This window comes from Onychomys torridus, chromosome X, assembly GCF_903995425.1.
Source record: "Onychomys torridus chromosome X, mOncTor1.1, whole genome shotgun sequence".
Classification (NCBI taxonomy): Eukaryota; Metazoa; Chordata; class Mammalia; order Rodentia; family Cricetidae; genus Onychomys; species Onychomys torridus.
Genome location: NC_050466.1, coordinates 69838483 through 69859889, shown reverse-complemented (window position 1 = coordinate 69859889; position 21407 = coordinate 69838483). Strand labels below are relative to the sequence as shown.

Here is a 21407-nt window from a genome sequence, read left to right as displayed (position 1 = left end):
AGATAGTACTTTCAGTTCTTTGCTCTAGGTCTGCACTTAGTGATATAGGTATACTGGGGAATCCTGAAAATATTTGGGCATTTCTCAGTTCCTTAAGTAATCATCTTGCTGCTGGCTCTTGTGATTAATAGCTACATATTCAACTTATAAGTAGCTTCTTTTTCTCTCAGGTATCATGAGTTCAAATCAAGCATTCTAAGCTACTCTCAGGCTTTAATTGCATCAGTGAAGTCTGAAAATGAGAAAAACAATTTAAGATGAGAATAACAAGGCAAGTAAGGCTAAAGAATGTTTTTAATGGATATTCATGCATGTTGCCAATGGTACACTTTTCCTTCCATATGATTCATAAAGATTAATTTGTAATGTAGCCAGAAGTTTCTCCAGTCCCACTCTGCCCTGCAGTCCTGACAAATCTCTCCCACATGTGGTCCCGCAGCCACTTAAAAAAATCACTCAGAGGCTTATATGAATTATAAACTGTATGGCTTATGGCTACAGCTTATATTAGCTAGCTCTTACAACTTATTTCAACCCATTGCTATTAATGTATGTCTTACCACATGGCTTTGTGTCTTACCAGTACTTTTACATCCTCCTACTTGGATGGCTGGATCACATTTTCCATGACTCTGCCTTTCTTCTCTCTCTCTCTCTCTCTCTCTCTCTCTCTCTCTCTCTCTCTCTCCCTCCCTTCCTCCCTCCCTCCCTCCCCGATTTCCCACCTGGCTGTTAGCTTTCTTGCCATTGGCCAGAACAGCTTTATTTATTAGCCAATGAGGGCAAGACATCCAGAAACACTTCCCACAGCACTTCCCTTTTTTCTGTCTAATCATAAAGGAAGTTTTTTTTGTTTTGTTTTTTGTTTTTTCAAGACAGGGTTTCTCTTGTGTAGCTTTGCACCTTTTTCCTGGAACTCACTTGGTAGCCCAGGCTGGCCTCGAACTCACAGAGATCCGCCTGGCTCTGCCTCCTGAGTGCTGGGATTAAAGGCATGCACCACCACCGCCTGGCTATAAAGGAAGGTTTTAACTTTAACATAGTAAGTTTATATATAACAACACAGTTATCAAGCAAGAATTATAGTTATAATATCTAGTTTATTAGTATTTGGCAAAATTAAAGAAAATATTTTATCATCTACCCTATTTTTATGAGTCTAAAGTTTTATATATAATTTATCTTTTATCATAACCGAGGAAAATTATAACTATCTAGTCTTCAATTACATCAAAGACCCCAGAAGGGCATAATATTACCTGAATAAACAGGAAGTGCATGGCAAGCAACTTTTATAATTCTAGCAATGACAGAGACATCTAGCTACCTGGTCAGTCATCCAAATTCCTCTGTAACGTTGAGGCATCCATCTTCAGCCTACAGGTCTAGAGTCTCTGGCAAACTATTTAGTGAAACAGGGAATTTAAAGGCTTGTTTTGCCTATTGGCAAAATGCATCAGTTGCTTCTCCCTCTGTCCTGCAGAATGTCTCACAGTCTTCTTTGTGAAGCAGGAACTTGATGGACCACCTTCCCTTGCAAAGCTCAGTGGTCACTTTCCCATGGGTCCTACATACCCAGGTTACACAACAAACAGTCAAGCAGTCCAGGCAAGAGCAGCAGTTTCTTGCCTAAATGGCTAGTTTTGCCAAGAAGATAAATCCCATGATGAGTTTCTTCGATGCCCATATCTTCTTTGAAGCAATTCTAGGAGCAGACATGTCTCACTGTCCAGAAAAGTCTAAGTTCTTAAAACATTTTAAATGCCACACTCTGTTTTTGAAGTGTTTGAAGATTATCTACCTAATTTAAATATATCTTTGTGTACCTAAAAACTTAACTAACATAATTATAAGCTTGATTATCATAGATGACTATTAATCTGTATTTCTTACTTATATATTACAATTTTAAATGAGTTGCATAAACATAATACCTTAATCAAGAATAGAAATATACATACAGTATAACAAAATTAACTTTAAATTTGTATCAATAAACCAAAGTCCATACTAATGTAAGGTATGTAAGATTAATAGTTATATTTTGGATTAAATTAGATTCAATAATCTACCCTTTTATCCTATCATTTTCATATCATGCATTTCTATATCATATCCCCCTTTCTTCTTTAAGAGAGAGATTGACTATGACCAATAAATTTTTTTTAACCTATTCCCTAAACAAAGACAAATCTCCATAATCCATTTTTAGGGAATGTGGGCATAGTGTTCTAGGCTACTTCCTGCTGATTGGGGGCACTGTTAATCAGTCTTAACTGGAATAGTCTTTGAGGCTGGATAAGCTCAGCCAGTTGCCTTGAAGCTGTTCTGGATGTTGGATCATCTGGAGACCTCTCAGGGGGTCTTCCTTGATGGAACCATATTAACCTAGAAGGAATCCACAACTTCTCATTTTCATTGGAAACAAAAGTAGAACCTCCAAAGTAACATATCCTTAGATCCAAATTTTCAAGTCAAGATACCTTTAATACATACATATATATATATATATATATATATATATATATATATATATATATATGTTTAACTAAGCAGCCTTTACAATCAAATGTCTCTCTCTAGTTAAAAATCCCAAAGACAACATAATCCAGACTCTCTGTGTAATTTCCATCTTTATGTGACTTACTATATTTTTATATATTATTTTATTTTTAAGGCTGTGTTTTATTTTTATGACTATCTATATCCTTTCTTTTCTCTCTCTCAAGACTATGTACCTTTTTACATACAATGTAACCTGTTTAGAGCTTTTTTTCCATCTGAATCTGTCCTATTGTAAATCTGTAATCATTTTTTGACCAGGAGAGATTTTAAACTATTAAGCTGCATGGCTAGGATGAAAGCGGCAGCATCCCTGGCTGCTGGCTCCACCCTACTTGGTTTTTCAACATGGTCCAGGTACCAAGGAGCCATGCTTACCTCCCCAAATCTGGGAAGCAGTATTAAGTAGTATGCCTGTGTTTTTAAGCCGGAGTCAGTGATCCCAAGCCAGTAAGCACTGGCTGGGAAAAGCCTCTCTGTATCACAGCCTGGCTCATCAGATACTTCAGGAGTCTGCCATGTTGCTATTGAAGCTGCTGTGGCCAGGAGACATGTCCCTGTACCATTGCCTACCTTGAGTGACATAAACTAGGAAGTTGATCTTGGCTCCACTTTAGAACACCCCCCCCCCGTTTTTTTTTTTTTAAAGATTTCTCAGGTTTGGGGTGGAAATTCTTGCTACCACGTTGAGTACCAAAAAGTAGCCAGAAGTTTTTCCAGTCCACCCGGCCCTGCAGTCTGGAAAAATCTCTCCTACCCATGATCCTGCAGCCACTTATATAATAATCACTCAGAGGCTCATATGGCCTATGGCTTCAGCTTATATTAAGTAGCTCTTACAACTTAATTCAACCCATTCCTATTAATCTATGTATTGCCACGTTTTCTGTGGCTTTTCCTGTGTCTCTTACATTCTGCTCCTTGGATGAAAGGCTGGCGCCTTCCCCCTCTCTGCCCTTCTTCTCTCTGTATCTCTGCTTGGATTTCCTGCCTGCCTGTAAGCTGCCTTGCCATAGGCCAAATCTTCTTTATTAGCCAGTGGCAGCAATACATATTCACAGTGTATAGAAAGACATCCCACAGCATTGTAAATTAATGGAGTGTTTTGATTCTTCTGAGGATCCAGTCACATTTCTGTTGATTCTCTATAAAAAAACATATTAATTACTATCATTTGCCTTACTCTCATGTCTCTGGTAGATGAATGCCTTAGTTAAATGAGAAGTAAGGGCATGTGCTTTCAAGGGACTTGACTCCTATTTCAATGTTTGTGTTACAGACAGAAAGTCTGTTTTATAATTAATCATATAACATGTTAGAACCACATTATGTGATGAAGTTTAGCAAATACTTGGTCAAAGAGAATTTTCTCCTCAAATTAGTAGAAACATTGTTTTGTAGGAGGAGCATTTCCTAAGACTGACTTTTCTTGGTAGTTAATGTTGCAGCTAGACATTTCAGAGGCAGTTTCCAAGGAAGTGAATAGATGGTGAGGTAACATTTTAAAGTTCTTAAATCCAGTTAGTCTCTAAAGACTTTGAACTTTGAAGCTGTGAGTTACACAATAGTCTGATTTAGTCTCCTGGGATCTTTGCCAGAGATCATAATTGCACTGAGATTTTTTAATGATCACAAATGACATCATGATGCTTTTTCTCTTTATTCTGGAAGTGAGGTGATTACTACATGGTAAGGAATGAAATTGGTTTTAGTCCGAAGACTTGAAAAATCAGACTTCAAATCAGATTCAACAGTGTGTCTGATACATATTTATATAGTCACTGAGTTGTACCTAGTTGGTTTAGTGAAGTAGCATTGGCTATGTCATATACACAGTATGGGACAAGTTTTATATTCATTTTGGTAATCATTGAGCTCTGGCACAGTAGTTGGCTGTGGTAAATTCTTTTTAAATTTTGTTATGAAGATAAGAAATTATCTTTCGGGGCTGGAGAGATGGCTTAGAGGTTAAGAGCACTGGCCACTCTTTCAGAGGTCCTGAGTTCAATTCCCAGCAATCACATGGTGGCTCACAGCCTCCTACAATGAGATCTGGTGCCCTCTTCTGGCCTGCACACATACATGCAGGCAGAATTATAATTAAAAATTTTTTTAAAAAATTATCTTTCATTACAATGTTCTAGGCTTCCAATCTTTTTTAGCATGGGAATAGAGGTGGGCAGAGGGCAGAATGATGTGTTCTTTCCCTTCTTTGCCTCCTGGCAAACAAGTCTTTATTTTCATAATGTTTTCCAGATGTAGCCAACCTTGTTGTTTTTCTCACAGTATGTCCTTTTGTAGAATATAAGATATGTATCTGCCTTTCTCATGCAAGTAGAGAGCTTAATTATTACTCATCTGTCCATCTTTGTTGCAGCCACCTTTCTTGAAAACAGGATGTGCAATCAATAGGTAGGTATGTAGCTAGTTCATAGAGTAAGTTTGTAAATTCATAGTTCAGAATGACTGTCTTCACGGATTTTCTATTTTTTCACTCTGCCAGTCATAGCCTAAGGCTCTCTCATTGCTGTAATTGTTCAGATGACTCTATTCCATGCAAGAAGAAGGCAACTAGAAGGGGGGTGTGTCAGAATAATAATTTCTTAGAAAGAAGACTTTTTTTTAACGTAACTTTTGGTCAAAATTGGGGTATACAGAAATCTGAAAATTTTTCCAGCCCTTATACTAGAAAAAGGCAAGGGGGAAAGGCATTGTAAAGAGCATTTATAGAACTGGCCTTAAGAAACATGTGCAGTGGTTGCTCCCCACTCCTTAATAGGCCATGACACATGTACAGTCAATTATGTTACATATATATTTTAGACATAAACATACCATGTTAAATCTCAAGCTCAACATCTCTCTTTGATATTCCTTCAAATCTTTGCATTTATTGTTTTGTTTTTATTATACTGAGTTATAAAAAGATATTTTCAGGCAAGTATATAATGTACTTTGAGCATACCACTATACTTTATTACCATCCTTTTCACCCCTTTACCTCTCCACTAGTCCCCTCTTTTCACCAGTTTCCTTTCTATGCACATGTCATTGGTATATGTATGATTTTATGTATCTGTGATCCATAAATAAGAAAGAACATGATATTTGTCTTTTTGAGACAGAATCAATTGACTTAATATGATTATCTCTAGTTGTATTAATTCTCCTTCAAAAAATATAACTTCTTTCTTTTTTATGTGTGTATAAAGTACAGTTTTAAACCCATTCCTCTGTTGTTGGGTACCTGTTAGTTCTATGACTTAACTGCTATGAATAATGCTACAATAAACATTGCTATGCAAGTGTCTCTCCAATTATTCAATTAGAGTCTTTTAAATAAATACTGAAAAATGGTACAGGTGAGTCATATTGTAAGTCTATTTTTAGTTTTTTTGAGGAACCTTTCATACCTATTTCTATAACAGCCAGACTAGTTTACATTCTTTTCCTTCTACCAATGTATAAAGGTTCATTTTTATCCTTACCAACATTTGTTATTATTATTTTTTCTTAATGACTACCATTCTGATAGGGGTAAGGTAGTATCTCAGTGTGGTTTTTATTATAGACACTTGATTTTTGACAAAGATGCCAAAAACATATATTGGAGAAAGATAGCTTCTTCAACACATGACAATTAGATTATCCACATGTAGAAAAATGGAAGTAGATCCCTGTCTTACATTCTGTATGAAAACCATTTCAAAATGGACCAAAGACCTTAATGTAAACTAGTAGAAGAAAAATACTTCAGTATATTAACATAGGCAAACAATTCTGAATAGAACTCTACTCACTTGTGAAATAATGCCAATGATTGACACAGATGGGAATTAAGAAAATTTTAATAATGGCTTCATAGCAAAGAATCAGTTATTAATCAAGTGAAAATATAGCCTATAGAGTGAGAAAATACTGCTAGCTACATATCTGATATAGGATTAATATATAGATTATATTAAAACTCAAAAAACTAACCAAGAAATTTAGTAACCTAATCAATAAATATGTTATTGAAATGAGAACCCAGTTCTCAAAAGATGAAGCATGAATGGCCAATAGACGTGAAAAAATATTCAACATCAGTAGCCATCAGAGAAATGTATTTATTTTTAAAGTGTTATCTGGCACATAGTTTCAAATTAAAGTCACTTTGACTATTTCTAAGATATCATAAGAAATATAGATGTCAATAATAGAAGGTAATATGATTCCAAGAGCTTGGCCTCAGTAATACGGAGGTTTTATAAATATGTAAGTGATCAACTCCATAAGAGTCACAGCAGTATGGAAAACCTTCATTTCTGTGAAAGCTAAATCTATGAATATTAAAATAATCTGTGCTTCTTAGAATTCTAAACGCCCTGGGTTTTTTTTTGTTGTTGTTTTGTTTTGTTTTGTGTGTGTGCGTGTGTGTGCGTGTGCTTGTGTGTGTGTGTGTGTGTGTGTGTGTGTATGTGTGTTGTTGTTGTTGTTGTTTGGTTTTTGGTTTTTGGTTTTGTGCAGTTAGTCTGGCCTTGAACAGGGAGTTTTCTGAATTCACTATATAACTAAGGATTATTTTGAATTGATTCTGTTGTTTCTACTTCCTGGATGGGAGCTATAATAACAGGCATCTTCACATGTTTGGTTCATGGTAAGAATCAAAGCCAGATCTTTGTGCATGCTAGGCAAGTGCTTACCAACTGATTTGTTATAGCTCTCTAACTCTTTCCTTGGTTGCAAAACTTGTTGACAGTGAATTTGTTTAATAGATGCACTCAACAGAATCTCTGGTTATCAGTGACTTTTCATCTGGTTGGAATGAGGCTTGGGCCATTTGAAAAACCTTAGAATCCATGTTTTTTTGTTTGTTTGTTTTGGGTGGGTTATTCTATCTCTGATACACACACACACACACACACACACACACACACACACACATATATGTATATGTATATATACATTTGTTTGGGTTTTTAAAGACAGGGTTTCTCTGTGTAGTTTTGGTGCCTGTCCTGGATCTCACTCTGTAGCCCAGGCTGGCCTTGAACTCACAGAGATTCACCTGGCTCTGCCTCCCGTGTGCTGAGATTAAAGACACATACATAACCTATAGAGTGAGAAAATACTGCTAGCTACAGTATTTGTGTGCCACTGCCGCCCAGATATATTTTCCACTTAAGGACCTCCTTCCTGTAATTTCTGAGTTTACATGTATTTTTTATACATTCTTCAGATAGTTGTCAATTCTTATGTCTCATTGTTCTTTCTTTATCTACAAAACATTTGTTTACATGAATTCCTATGTCCTTGCTACTTTAACAGGAAAATGCCATTTTGATATTGAGATCTGTTAGATTAATCTTTTCCCTCAGAGACTGTGTGGTTCCCTCTACAGGCTTTTGGAACAAAAGAAGAGCTCTTAGGAATGTTTCTATATTTTTTTCAAAAAATTATGTCCAGTTTCATAATACAGCGTTTTCTCCCATTGAGGAACACATTGAAGAAGAAAAGATTGAACAAGACCCCATATGTTAGGTTATTTCAGTCCAGATTTGATATGTTCAGGGTGGTAATGGCCATAGAAGATGTTATATAGTTTTAAAGAAGGCTTTTTGGGCTGTGAAACGAACAGCTCTTAACTCTGTGACCAAAGATTTCAATTCTCCATATAGAATGATACAGTTACTCAGTATGCTATCAAACTTAGGGATCAAAGCCTGTGCCCAAGCCAGGTTTGGCCACTTGTCAATGAAAAGAGCCAACTTAACAATGGAAAGCAGAAAAGGGAGATTTATTTAATGTGGCAACATTGGGAAGAGGGGAAAAAGAGACCCAGTGAACTGGTTCTGAAATAAGATTGAAGTTTAAATAGAAGGTCAAGAACACTCACATCTAAGCAGTCCCCACCAAAGTGTGGTTCTACCCACCATTGACCCGTCATTGTTTAGGCTTCAATTTCATGGGTAAAGTGATCTGAGAAGTTGTTAGAACTCTTAGAAATCACTTTCCTTTGAGATAAGTTACCCCTCTGGTACCTTTTCCTTCTACCAACATAATATTCCATTTCTTTGGAGCCCATTGTTTCAATAGTCTGATAGTCAGATTGAGAGTCACAAAATATCTTCATTTCTGCCAGACCTATTAGAAACAGTGCTTTATTTTTCTGGGAGATGTAAAATGTAGGTGATACAGGGAAATATATAGTTTTCATAGATTTATTTGTTTGTTTTAATTATAATTTCATATGTTTATATAATGAATTTAGTCACTTTCACCCCTCTATTCATTTCCTTCTTTCCACTCTATGTTTGTTTCTGGAATTACTCTTAAGAAATTTCCCTTCAATTTTCATGCCATCTTTTTGTGTCTGCCCCACTGAATATAATAGGAGTGATGTATTCTGTGTGGTAGGAGGTTATTGAGTAGGGCAAGGGCAACTTATCTGAGACTATACAACCAAAGAATAAAGAGGCCATATATGTAAAAGATTCTAAGAGCATAAGTTAATGTCTGTAGAAGGTTTAAGTTTCTGAGATAGAAAATATTCTTGAATTCTTCAATTTTTTAACAGAAAATGTACATACCCATGAAAAAGAAATTGTAAGGTTTCATGCAAAAAGGGGGAAGGAAAGATAATTTTGTCCAGCCTATATGTACATGTTCAATGAATGATCAAGGAATTGTAAACTAATGAGGGGCCATATTTTAACTTATTGAGTTAAAGTTGAAAAACAAATATTCACTCACATGTGTTAAGGTGCTGTTTTAAGAAAGAATTCTGTTGCTGTTGTTGTTACTTGTTTGAGACATGGTCTAGTGTGGTGGTATTGTATTCCCCAAAATATTGTGCGCCCTAATAAATTTATCTGGGGTCAGAGACAGAACAGCCACAATATTAAACATAGAGAATAGGCAGTGGTAGCACACGCCTTTTATTCTAGCATTCCAGAGGCAGAAATCTATCTGTTCAAGGATACTACCAAGCATGGTGACTCATGCCTTTAATCCCAGGGAGTGACAGCAGAAAGAGAAAGATATATAAGGCATGAAGACCAGAAACTAGAAGCTTTTGGCTGGTTAAGCTTTCAGGCTTTGGAGCAGCACAGTTTAGCTGAGATTCATTCGGATATGAGGACTCAGAAGCTTCCAGTCTGAGGAAACAGGATCACCTGAGGAACTGATGAGGTGAGGTAGCAGTGGCTTGTTCTGCTTCTCTGATCTTCCAGCATTCACCCCAATAACTGGCCTCAAGTTTGATTTTATTAATAAGTACCTTTAAGATTTGTGCTACAGTCTAGCTTTATAGCCCTCACTGGCTTGGTACTCACGATGTAGCCTACACTCATCTTGAACTTGCAGCAATCCTTCTGTTTCATCTTCCAAGTGCTAGGATGACAAGTATGTTCAACCATGCCTAACAAATGTTCTTTCTTTTAAATATATAAAAAAAAAGGTCAAGGTACCCCAAAGTAGAAACACCAGTATAGTAGAAAAGTCTGTACTTGCCATTTGATTTTAAATATGTTTTGTAAAGGTTTTTTTCTTCCCTAATTTGATTTGGTTCCTTCTTCTGTTACTAGTCCCCTCGCTGCCATTCTAGACTGTAACACTCTTTTTACACTGGTGGTAAAATGAAATTCCTAACATCCTTCTGGACGTCAGGTTACCTAATGATTCATCCAAGACATTTAATATTTGAAAATAATAACAGATGTGTATAAAAGTATAGAGGAGTGTGCTTTTCTCTTGTTTATAATGAAATGAAAACATCTTAAATGAACAAACATTGAGGACTGCTTAAATAAGTAACTGTATGTAAGGGGTTATAAAGCAGCTAATAAAAATGTATGCATTTCATGGGTTGACAACCTTAAAGGCTGTAAATCAGTTTGAACAGAAAATATTCTTCAGCCATCCCACACAAGAATCTATATTTAGTTCAGTGCTAACACAGATGGCTTTGTTTTGGGACAAAGTAGAAAAATAAAATAAAAGTAGAGAAAAATGGAAATCCAAGTACAATGATATACACGTATAAAAATGTCTTAAGGAAACCAGTTATTTTATATGAAAATTAAATAAAAGAAAGCAAAGCAACATAAAGAAGAAAACCAATTATGTGATATATTGTCCACATTTCACTGTTTATTGTTGATAGTGAAAGCAATAGTTTGTCAAGGGAATAAAAAGATTAGTGGCAAGTTAAGGCAAGCAGTGAAGCAGACACCAGGTTTATTTAGATTGCTGAGGAGATTTGGTGTCTGAGCTCTCCGCTCCTAAGCATTTTCTGTGCCAGCTGGTTGCTGAATGAGGGCCAAGTCGTGCCCTCATCTCTTAAGTAGTTTGCAATCTGAGGGAAATACTGTGCATAGGTAGAAAGTTGGCTAATAAGAATGAGTATATTTGATTTGAATCGTATCAAAATTCAGAGGATAGAGATAATATTCTGCTGCCTAACTAACATGCTTTTCTAAGGAGGAAGGGAATTGTACGCCTCTTAATCACAATCAATTAAGTTTTAAAAAGGGACTAATGTTTAAATAAAGGCATATAGTATGAGTAAAGTCTTTGAAGTGGAAAGTTATTCAGCATATGTAGAGGCTGGGTTGATTCAATTATAATATTCTCATAGTAGTTGTGGAAGAGTATCTCTGGACCTTCTGCTTAAAGTTTAATCTTACTTCAGGACCCTAAGATGGATTTGGTGGCAGTGGTGGTATCAGGGTTGTTCACTGGATTTCTAGTTCCATCTTCCCTATGTGGCCACACTGAATACATGTCATTTTTCTGCTTTCCACCAAAAATGTAGGTGTTCTAGCCTTTGCCCCATATGTGGATTTTTATAAATTGTAAAATAGTCATAGGCACAGTGGGTAGGAAATTAGACCTTCCCTTTGGCCAAACTGTAATTCAATCCATTTTCCTAATTCCTTTAGAATATAGAGAAACTGAGCCAAGTAAATTTATGAGGTCAAATGCCTAGGGAAAAAAAAGTTATCTACTTCCTGAGAACTGGGATTATAAGCATGTTCTGCCCTCTTGGGCATGTTGTCTTCATAGGGCTTTTGTTTTTGTTTGTTTGCTTTGTTTGTTTTTGAAACAGGGTCTCACTGTGTAGCTCAGGCAGGTCTTGAACTCAGAAATCTGTGTGCCTCTGGGGTACTGGGATTAAAGGTATGTACCACTGTGCCTGGCTTTACAGGGATCTTAATACACAGATGAATTGAAATAGTATGTTCTTAATGTAGGGAAGAGACAGAAAAACTAACATTTTCAAATCAAATCTGCTTTTCACCTATTCCCTACTTCAATTCTAATGAAAAAGGCAGTGTGTATCTAAGAGAAATAAAGGAGTAACAGAAATAGTTTCACTCACCTGAAAGTGGAATACCAAAGTGATAAAAATCCAGGAAAAAAAATACCAAAACAGTAGTACATCATCTCTAGATGGAATTCCAACACAAGGTGTAGAGGTTTCTTTTTATCTGTGACTTTATGATAACTGATATCCTGATTTGGTTTGATTGTTGGCTTCCAGGGTGGTACAGATTTGGGGAATCAACTTTTCAAGTTTCAACAATCTACTGTTGCTAAGTGTTAATTCTTAGGGTCCAAGGCTTCCCTCAAATGAACTTTGCCCTTAATTTAGAGTGGAGTGGCATTTTAAAGTCTCTTGGCCCCTGTGCTTGCTTGCTTATCAGCATTTCTTACAGGTCTGCTTGCTTCCATTTTTGGAGAAAGGCCAGCAGAATGAGTCAGATCTTTTAGGTTTTGTTTATAGAATGGCCATCAGGCATAATTTTGGATCAAGTAAGTCCAAATTATTATTTTAGTCCTGGTCACTCCATTGGCTATACTTTATGTCTAGGCAATTTTAGGAAGCCATTTGTGTGGGCTAATTTATAAATATATAAATGTAGTGTATATTATGTGCTGTATTGCACATATGTCTTTGTATCACATCTATACCTGTTGTCTAGGGAGGCTAGAAGAGTGTGTCAGGTCCCCTGGAACTAGAGTTACTGACCATTGTAAGCCATTATGTGGGTGATGGGAATTGAATCCAGATCCTCTGTAAGAGTTGCCAATGCTGCTGAGCCATCTCTCCAGCCTCCTGCTACATTATTGTTAACAGCAAATAATAGAATGCCAGTTTTAAATGATTAGATTTAGCAAACTTTATTTTCAATGACCAATACATTTAGGACATGGTTAAATTATTATACGCGAATATACTATAGCTATAAACACTTGTTAAATTTTAATTTTAAGCCGAACTAGTGGAAACACATGAACTATGAACCAATAGCTGAGGAGCCCCCATGGAACTGGATCAGGACCTCTGGATAAGTGAGACAGTGGATTAGCTTGAACTGTTTGGGAGGCCCCCAAGCCTTGGGACCACCAGGACCTTGTCCTTAGTGCATGAGCTGGCTTTTTGGAGCCTGGAGCCTATGCTGAGTCACTTTGCTTAGCCTGGGTGAAGGGAGGGGGGTCTCGACCTGCCTGGACTGAATTTACCAGGCTAAGCTGAGTCCCCAGGGGAGTCCTTGCCCTGGAGGAGATGGGAATGGGGGGGGGGGTGGGGGAGAGGGCAGGTAGGGGGAGGAGGGAGGACTGGAAAAATTCTAATTTTATAGGAAAATTCTTAGAGTGAATGGTTCTAAAAAGTAGATCACAAAATAGAATATCATATAAGCTCAGCTTATTTAAATATATTAGTATATTTCAAGTATAGTGATAAACACAAGTCTATAATACCAAAGCAGATATATGTGATTCCTGCCAAAGTTAAACAAAATAAGACTTTATGAGATCATATCTCCCTTTAGGAATTTGTAATTTTTAGTTAAATATGATTAAGATTATTTTCTAGTTGGTAGAATTTTCTTTGACCCTCAACTCATAATTCTTCTGCTTTTTATTTCCTGAGGCTTCATAACTTTCCAGTTCAATTAGATAGAAAAGAGTTAAAAAAACAAAACCCATAATTGAAGCCTAGCACTGCCCATCATCATTTAAGTTTTCTTTGTCTTTGTGGTTAGTGTCACAATAATATAATCTTCAAGGAATCCATCATGAATTTCTTTGGGCTGCTTTTGCAGGGCAAGTTATTAGTTTGCAAAAGGAAATAGCACTTTCTCAGGATTTTTTAAAATTTTGTTTTATAAACAAAGCTACTTTTGTGCTTTTATGGGTTGTAATTCTTACTGTTTGTGGGATACTATTAGTTTGTAGGAAATAGATCTTTGATAAGAAAACTTTACATTATTAAATTTTTTGAGATGCTAGAGGCTTGTGCATATTAGGCACTCTACAGTGAGCCCTCAAATAATTTTTTTTCTGTGTGCTGCATATCTAATCAAGCAGAAACAATTATTGAAGAGATTATAAATCTTGTTTATTTCAGAATTTCATCCTTCAAAATAATCTGCCGGGCAGTGGTGGCACACGCCTTTAATCCCAGCACTCAGGAGGCAGAACCAGCCGATCTCTGTGAGTTCGAGGCCAGCCTGGGCTACCAAGTGAGTTCCAGGAAAGGCACAAAGCTACACAGAGAAACCCTGTCTCAAAAAAAAATCTTCTCTGAAGGTATATATATATATATATTTTTATTTTATGTGTATGTGTGAGTAACTGCACATGTATAAATATATATGTGCATCGTGTGTACTCCTGGTCACCACAGAAGCCAGAAGATGGCATCAGAACCCATGGAACTGGAATTACAGGTAGTTATGAACCATCTGATTTGGGTGCTGGGAACCTGCACCCTGGTTCTCTGCAGGAGCACTAAAGTGCTCTTAACTGTGCAGCCATGTTTGCAGGTTCATATTTAGTCTTGGGAATTGAGGTTATTGTTTTAATTGTGTATGTCAGACAACTGAATTTTGGTTCTCCCAATAGCTTTAGTGTAATGTCCTTAAGTATTTTTTTATTACAGTAGCATGATTTGTTACATAGTGATGTAACAGTAATATATAGCTTAGGAAGGACTCTTTCCTTTTAAGGCCTCTGAAACCTAGCAAATTTGTTTCATATGCTATTTACAGTGATTATTCAGTGTCTCTTTTGGTGACATACTTTCATAATATGATAATGCCAGAATTTTAATTGTGACAATCTGCTTCTTCTGGTTTAATTGCTTTTGTTGAGCTCTTATTTTATATGATCTAATTCATTTAAAAAAGTACAGTTTCTGAATCTCTTATAAGACCATATTTAAAACATACTGGATTTTTTTTTGTTGTTTTTTTGTTTTTGTTTTTTTTTTTTGGCATTTGGGGCCAAAATTCTGTGCTGTAATGTGCCTAAGATTTTGAAACCAAAGCCACATTATTTATTCTTCTACTTTTTCACTCACATGTGGTGTCCATTAGGCATTGATCTTGTTCAGTAATATTAACTTTCTTTTAGTGATTGTTCTGCTTTCTGAAGAATCTTATTAAAATTTAATAAGTAAACTAAAATAAGCAGCTAATGCCATAGTACATTCTGGTAACTCATCAAAGAAAGAAAAATAATAAGAAGGAAAATAAAGCCTAATGTTGGCTTTTGAGGTTGAAGAAAGGTTAATATATCCTTGCTGACTAATTCAATAGTATCTATAAAGGATGGATTTTTGTCCCTAGAGATATGCATACCATTTGCAGGTTGTATACATTTCTGTTTATGGAAAATTTATTAGTGTTTTATTCTAAGAATGCTGAACTGCCCTGAATTACATAGCACTATAAAACGGGAGTAAAGACCATCTGTAACCTCTTCTTTTATTCAGAAAAGCCTTTCTGGACTTTGACTATGGCTAACATGTTTCTTGACCTATTTCCTGTTTGTGGTTTACTTCCTATCTATTAAAAAGATGAATATCTTAACTCACATGCTTTGTTTTTTTATAATATTCACCACTTGTCTTGTTTTTGCTTTATAGCTTCCTTTTCTTTACTGATTTTCTTGTTTTCATTCTCAATCTTTATAATTTGGAAGAGATAACTAGTGATATTCCCACTAAATGTTCTTTTTCTTTTTGAAAAGATTATAGTTTATGTGCCCATGGTAGTTGTATGTTAGTTAGCACATGTACATATGGAGGTCAGAGGACAACTCTGTGAAGTCAGTTCTCTTCTTCTCCCTTTTACATGGGTTTTGAGGATTGGCCAGGCTTAGGTGGTAAGTACATTTACCCATTGAATGATGGTTCTACTGCTAAAGCCTTTGTTTTCATAGTGTAGTGTGTAGAGTTTTATAAAATTATGACCCTTTGCTTATTTTGAAAGTATATGCCCCAGCCCAGATTCATGTCTCATTTATGTAACTCCAGAATTTGGGAGTTTGAGATAGGTGACCAAACGTTGAAGGGTAACCCTGGCTACATAGCAAGTTTGAGGACAGCCTAGCTTAATGAGACCATGTCTCAAAAAACAATGAAACAAGGCCAGTGAAATGTTGGTGGATAAAGGTACTTGCCATACAGGCCTGGTGACCCGACTTTGCTCATTGGAATTTACATAAGGTGGAAGTAAAATGCTGTTTCTACAGTGTTGTTCTCTGACCTCTAAACATGTGCTATGGCACAGTTGGCCACAAATACATAGCAAATGGGCATGTGCATGTTTACACATACAAATAATGTTAAAACACAAACAAAAAAATATATACTTCAATGCATATGACTTGAAACTATTAGTAAACAAAAGATCTCCAAAAGATCAATTAACACACAGAAAGTGTGTTCAAATTTCGTACTCACTAAGAAAGTGCACAATGTAATACTACTTCCTCCTATCAGAGTACTGAAAAAAAAGTTTTTAAGAATGTACAACTGGAAGCCTGCTGTACAACTGCATAGGAAAATGGCTTCATTCAAATGAATAAAACTGAACGTAGGCATGTCTATGAATCAATAATTCTATTTATAGGTATATAGTCAAAAGATAGCGGCAGACATTTTCAGTAAGAGACATTTATTAGAATGTATACAATGTCATTTGTAGCAAACTTATATCTGAAATAACTCAATGTTCATTGACAGTAGAAAGTTAACGTGCACCTAACATAGAATCAATAGTGAAAATGAGCTTACTCCAGGTCCATACAATGTGAATGAGTCTCACGAGTGTGGTAATAAGCCAAAGAACCTTGATGTAAAGGAGTGCACACTGTGATGCCATTTATGAGACATTCTAAAACATGCAAAACTATGCTAGGCATGTTGCCACACACCTGTAACCCCAGCACTCACAGAAGGAAGAGGCAATGTTGAGGCAGGAAGATTCTGAGTTTGGGGCTAGCCTGATAATACATAGTGAGTTCAGGGCAAGTTTAGACTATGTGGTAAAACCCTGTCTTAACTACCCCATCTAAAATTATGTAAAACTAAACTACAGTGTAAAAATTAGTGCAGTCAGCCTAGTCACTACCCTTGTAGTAATGTAACGACTGGATATATGGAGTGCCCATAAAATTTCTAGGGTGCCCATAAAATTTTGATCAGTATCCTAATCTGCACTTGGCACTCCGCAGCTGTTCTAATCCTTGGCTTCTAGCAACAATGACTGTTGTCACTTCCAACAACCAAGAACAAGTTTGTTTCTTATAGACCTTCATGGTCTTTAGCATTGTCCTCTTCTCTCTCTGGAACTCTATGTCCCATGGCAGAATTGCTGCTGTTTCCTTCATCACTGCTGCAGCTCTGCTGCTGCTTCCATTGTATACTCTTCATATTACCAGTGTAGCCTATCCTGCCAATGACAAAACACTAAAGAGAAGCCTCTTAATGAGTCCAATGTTGCAACACCAGGGAAAGCAGCCCTCTCCCCAACACACACACTTCCCCTTTCCCCCAGAGCCAGTGTTTCTCCATTTCCCTTCAGAAAAGAATATGCCTCCCAGGAATATCAACAAAACATGGCATAACAAGGTGCAAGGTGCTATTAGACCAGACACAAACTCTCAGATCAAGGCTGGATAAGACAACCCAATAGAAGGAAAAGGGACCCAAGAGCAGTCAAAAGAGTCAGAGACAGCACCCATTCCCACTTTTAGGAGTCCCACAAGAACACTAAGCCTCACAATCATAACATGGTTTATGCAGAGGGCCTAGCACAGACCCATTCATGTTCCATAATTGTTACTTTAGTCTCTAAGCCCTGCTTAGTTGATTCTGTGGGCTGTGTTCTTAGGGTGTGTTCGGCCACTCTAGCTCCTACAATCCCTCTTTGGTAGGGGTGGAGAATGAGGGGTGAGGTAGAAAAACTGGAAGGAGTAGAGGGATGGGTGGCTATAGTCCAATATATTGTTTGAGAGAAGAATAAATAAATAAAAGGAAAATAAAAAGAAAGGGGCCTGTCAAATGCTACCTATTATTGGCATTTTATTTACTTTAAAAATATTAGATTTATTTATTTTATGTGTCTGAATGTTTTGCCTGAATGTATGTGTACTACATGCATTGCTGGTGCCCATGCAAGTCAGCAGAGGGCCTAAGATCACCTGGAACCGGAGTTACAGATGGTGGTAAGCTACCATGTAGGTGCTGAGAAATGAACTTGGGTCCTCTGCAAGAGCAATCAATACTCTTAACCACTGAGCAGCCCATATCATTGGCACGTTTAATCAGTCAAAGAAAACATTAAAAGTAGTACTGCAAATAGAGTAGTATGGTAGTTTGAATGGAATTGTCCCCCATAAGCCTATAGGGAGTGACACTATTAGGAGATGTTGCTTTGTTGGAATAGGTATCATTGTAGGAGTGGGCTTTGATGTCTCCTTTGCTCAAGCTTTACTTAGTGTGACACTAAGAACACTTTCTCTTGCCTGTAAGCCAAGATGTAGGACACTTGGCTATTTCTCCAACACCATGTCTGCCTGCATGACATCATGTTGCACCATGATGATAATGGAGTAAACCTCTGAAAATGTAAGCCATCCTAATTAAATGTTTTTCCTTTATAAGAGTTACTGTGGAAGCAGGGTGGTGGTGGCACATGACTTTAATCCCAGAACGCACTTGAGAGACAGAGCCAGGCAGATCTCTGTGAGTTTGAGGCCAGCCTGGGCTACAGAGTGAGAGCCAGGTCAGGCACCAAAACTACAGAGAGAAACCCTGTCTCGAAAAAAAATAAACAAACAACAACAACAACAAAAGAGTTACCATGGGCATGGTGTCTCTTCACAGCAATAGAAATCCTAGCTAAGACAGGAAAAACAACATAGAACTAACATTTCTAATACATGTAAAAATAGTTAATAGTATTTAACATTGCTTAACAGTGCTTAACTCCTGCACTAGGGCCCCACAAAGAGTTGGGTCTCCCTCACCTATGTGATATATATGCTATAATTAAAACTATTACATAAAAGAATGATATGTGCTGCATAATCTATGTCATGCTGTACAATAAATTATATTTAGTAGCCTCAATTAGCAAATGTGTTTTTCTGAGAATCAGAAATTCAGGAGCAATATAACTGTCTGGTTTTAGTATAGCATATTACTTTCATATGACTATCAAGATGTTGGCCGGGGCTATAGTTATTTGAAGGCTTGAAAGGGCTTGAGAATCTGCTTCCAAGATTGTTGACTCACATATATAATTGAGGCAAGCCTCAGCTAAAGCTCTTTGTACTAACCAAAGCTAAAGCACATATATACACACAGAGAGGTAACATTTTATATTCAATCTTACATTGGGGTTACACAAAGATTAAACCTATCATGACTTGAAACTATCTTAATTTGAAAATGCATTTCACATATCATAGTTCAGCCACATAGAGTCATGGCAGTTTTGCTTAGCTGGCTGGTATGTGTGGCTCATTGCCACTGCCTAACAAAAACAAGAGAGGAGCAGATTATATATTACCAGCCTGGTAACATACAATATAATAAGATCCAGATTGAAAATTCATGTGCTTTTTCTTTTGAATGTATATCACTTTCATACAGTTATTAAGCTGAAAACCAGTAAATTAATCCATTTTAAGTCTAGAACCATGTGTATAAAATGTTTTGCATATGTGTTTATATGTGTATAATAAATGAAATGATACCAAAGTTACCTTCTGAAGTGTTTTGTTCTTCACTCAATACTATGTGGAAATACTTTCATTTTTGTTTTGTGATTGGAGTATTCAGTAGTCTAGTTCAGCCTTTTTATGTCCAGCTTTATTGAGGTATAATTGTCATGTGAATTGGTATCATGCTTATGTTTGAAGATAAAATTGGAAACATTTTGCATGTATGTATCTACTCATGAAATTGTTGTCACAATCAAGATAATGAATAAGCTATTACACTCTCCTACCCACCTTCAAAGAGTTTCCTTCTGTTCCTTTGTAATCTCTGTTTTTATTGCTCGTTTTTTGGGACACAAACTCGTAATGTAGCCCAAGACTGGACTTGACATGGTTCTATTTCATCTGCTTCTTTAGTATTCAGATCAAAAGCATGTACCACCTTACCTGACCTTATTATCTTTCAGTAAATTTCCCCCTCCATTTATATATATATATTGTATATGTATCATAATTCTCTCTATATAGAGAGTATCTTGAAGATCAGCACTTATACAGAGAGTTCAATCTAAATTTTGGTTTCAACAGATTTATGTTGTCATTGATATCATTGAGCCATGTTACGGTATTTTTTTGTTTGTTTTTTCTTTTTTGAAGATTTTTTCCCTTTATTCTTCTCTCATCATCACATAAATTACATTACTGCAGTTTCCTCTCCCACAACTCCTAGTCCTCCCCCATAATCTGCACTCTACCCCAGATCCTCTCCTTCTCAGTTTACCTTAAAAAAAAAAAAAACAGGTCTCCCAGAGATATCAACTGAACATGGCATATTTTTCCTCTTACTGGGTTGCCTCAAGCCATGTTATAATTTGAACTCTGTCATTTCATATACTGTTTTGATCTTGAGAAATCACTTAACCATTATATACCCAATTCCTTATCTATAGAATGGGAGTAATGATAGTGCTATGTTTAAGTCATAAGATTACATGAATAAACTGCATGTAATGATCTGATAAGAGTACACTATCTTATCTGCTCATATTATTTTCATGAGTTATTATGCTAAAGTCTTCTTTTCAATTTCTCCTGATAGTACTAAAACTGTAGATTGTAGGGTCTTGCATTAAATAGACCAGAAAGTACCTACCAGAAAGGACCTCTTCCTTTTTATTTTCACTTCAATACTATCCCACTGTTAGCATATTGCTGAAACGGAAGAGAGAAGTATTAGAGAGATAGGCCTAAGAATCATTTCATATGCTTGCAGATATCAGAAATAAGATGCTTTAAAAAAAATCCAAGGCCTTATAAACTACTATGTCAAAATGTGGATTGCATATCTATATCGAAATTTTCTATAACCAATGACCTGATACTGGGTAATTTATAAACTTTAGAGATGTACTGCTTACAGTCTTTGTGGTTGGGAAGTCAAAGATGAAGACACCAGTAATTTCAGTGTCTCTGAAGACTCATTCTCTTAAGATAACACTTTGCTGCATGTTCATATGATGGATTGGGCAGGTGACACCTTCATGCCTCTTTTATAAGGGTCTTAATCCTGTTCATGAAGGTCATGAAGTTCAATGACTAGAACTTCATAGGATTTTATGGAAATACCAATATTTAGACCACACCATAGCACAAGTTAAACAGTAGTACATATGAAACATTTGTGCAAATAAACACATTGCTGATTAAATGTTACAAGATGACAAGGAAATATTCAGCAAAAGAAGCTGCAACTAAAAGTATTTATAAATACTTTGATCCCATTTATGTAAAGAGCATAACACTTAAAATTCATGTATGATAAAAAGGAACCAGGCTAGTGG

The 21407-nt window shown here is 36.4% G+C and overlaps 1 protein-coding gene across 2 annotated transcripts in view; it reads left to right on the top strand.

Moving 5' to 3' along the window:
* Prrg1 (proline rich and Gla domain 1) overlaps positions 1–21407 on the top strand; it is a 114778-nt gene that overhangs the window by 25966 nt on the left and 67405 nt on the right. Inside the window, exon 1 of one of the 2 annotated variants that reach the window (XM_036174442.1) lies at positions 14117–14142. The exons of the other annotated variant lie outside the window; for it this stretch is intronic. The gene's annotated coding sequence lies outside the window, so the exon portion shown is untranslated. Of the gene's footprint in view, positions 1–14116; positions 14143–21407 lie in introns of those variants that run through there. 2 annotated transcript variants of the gene reach the window in all.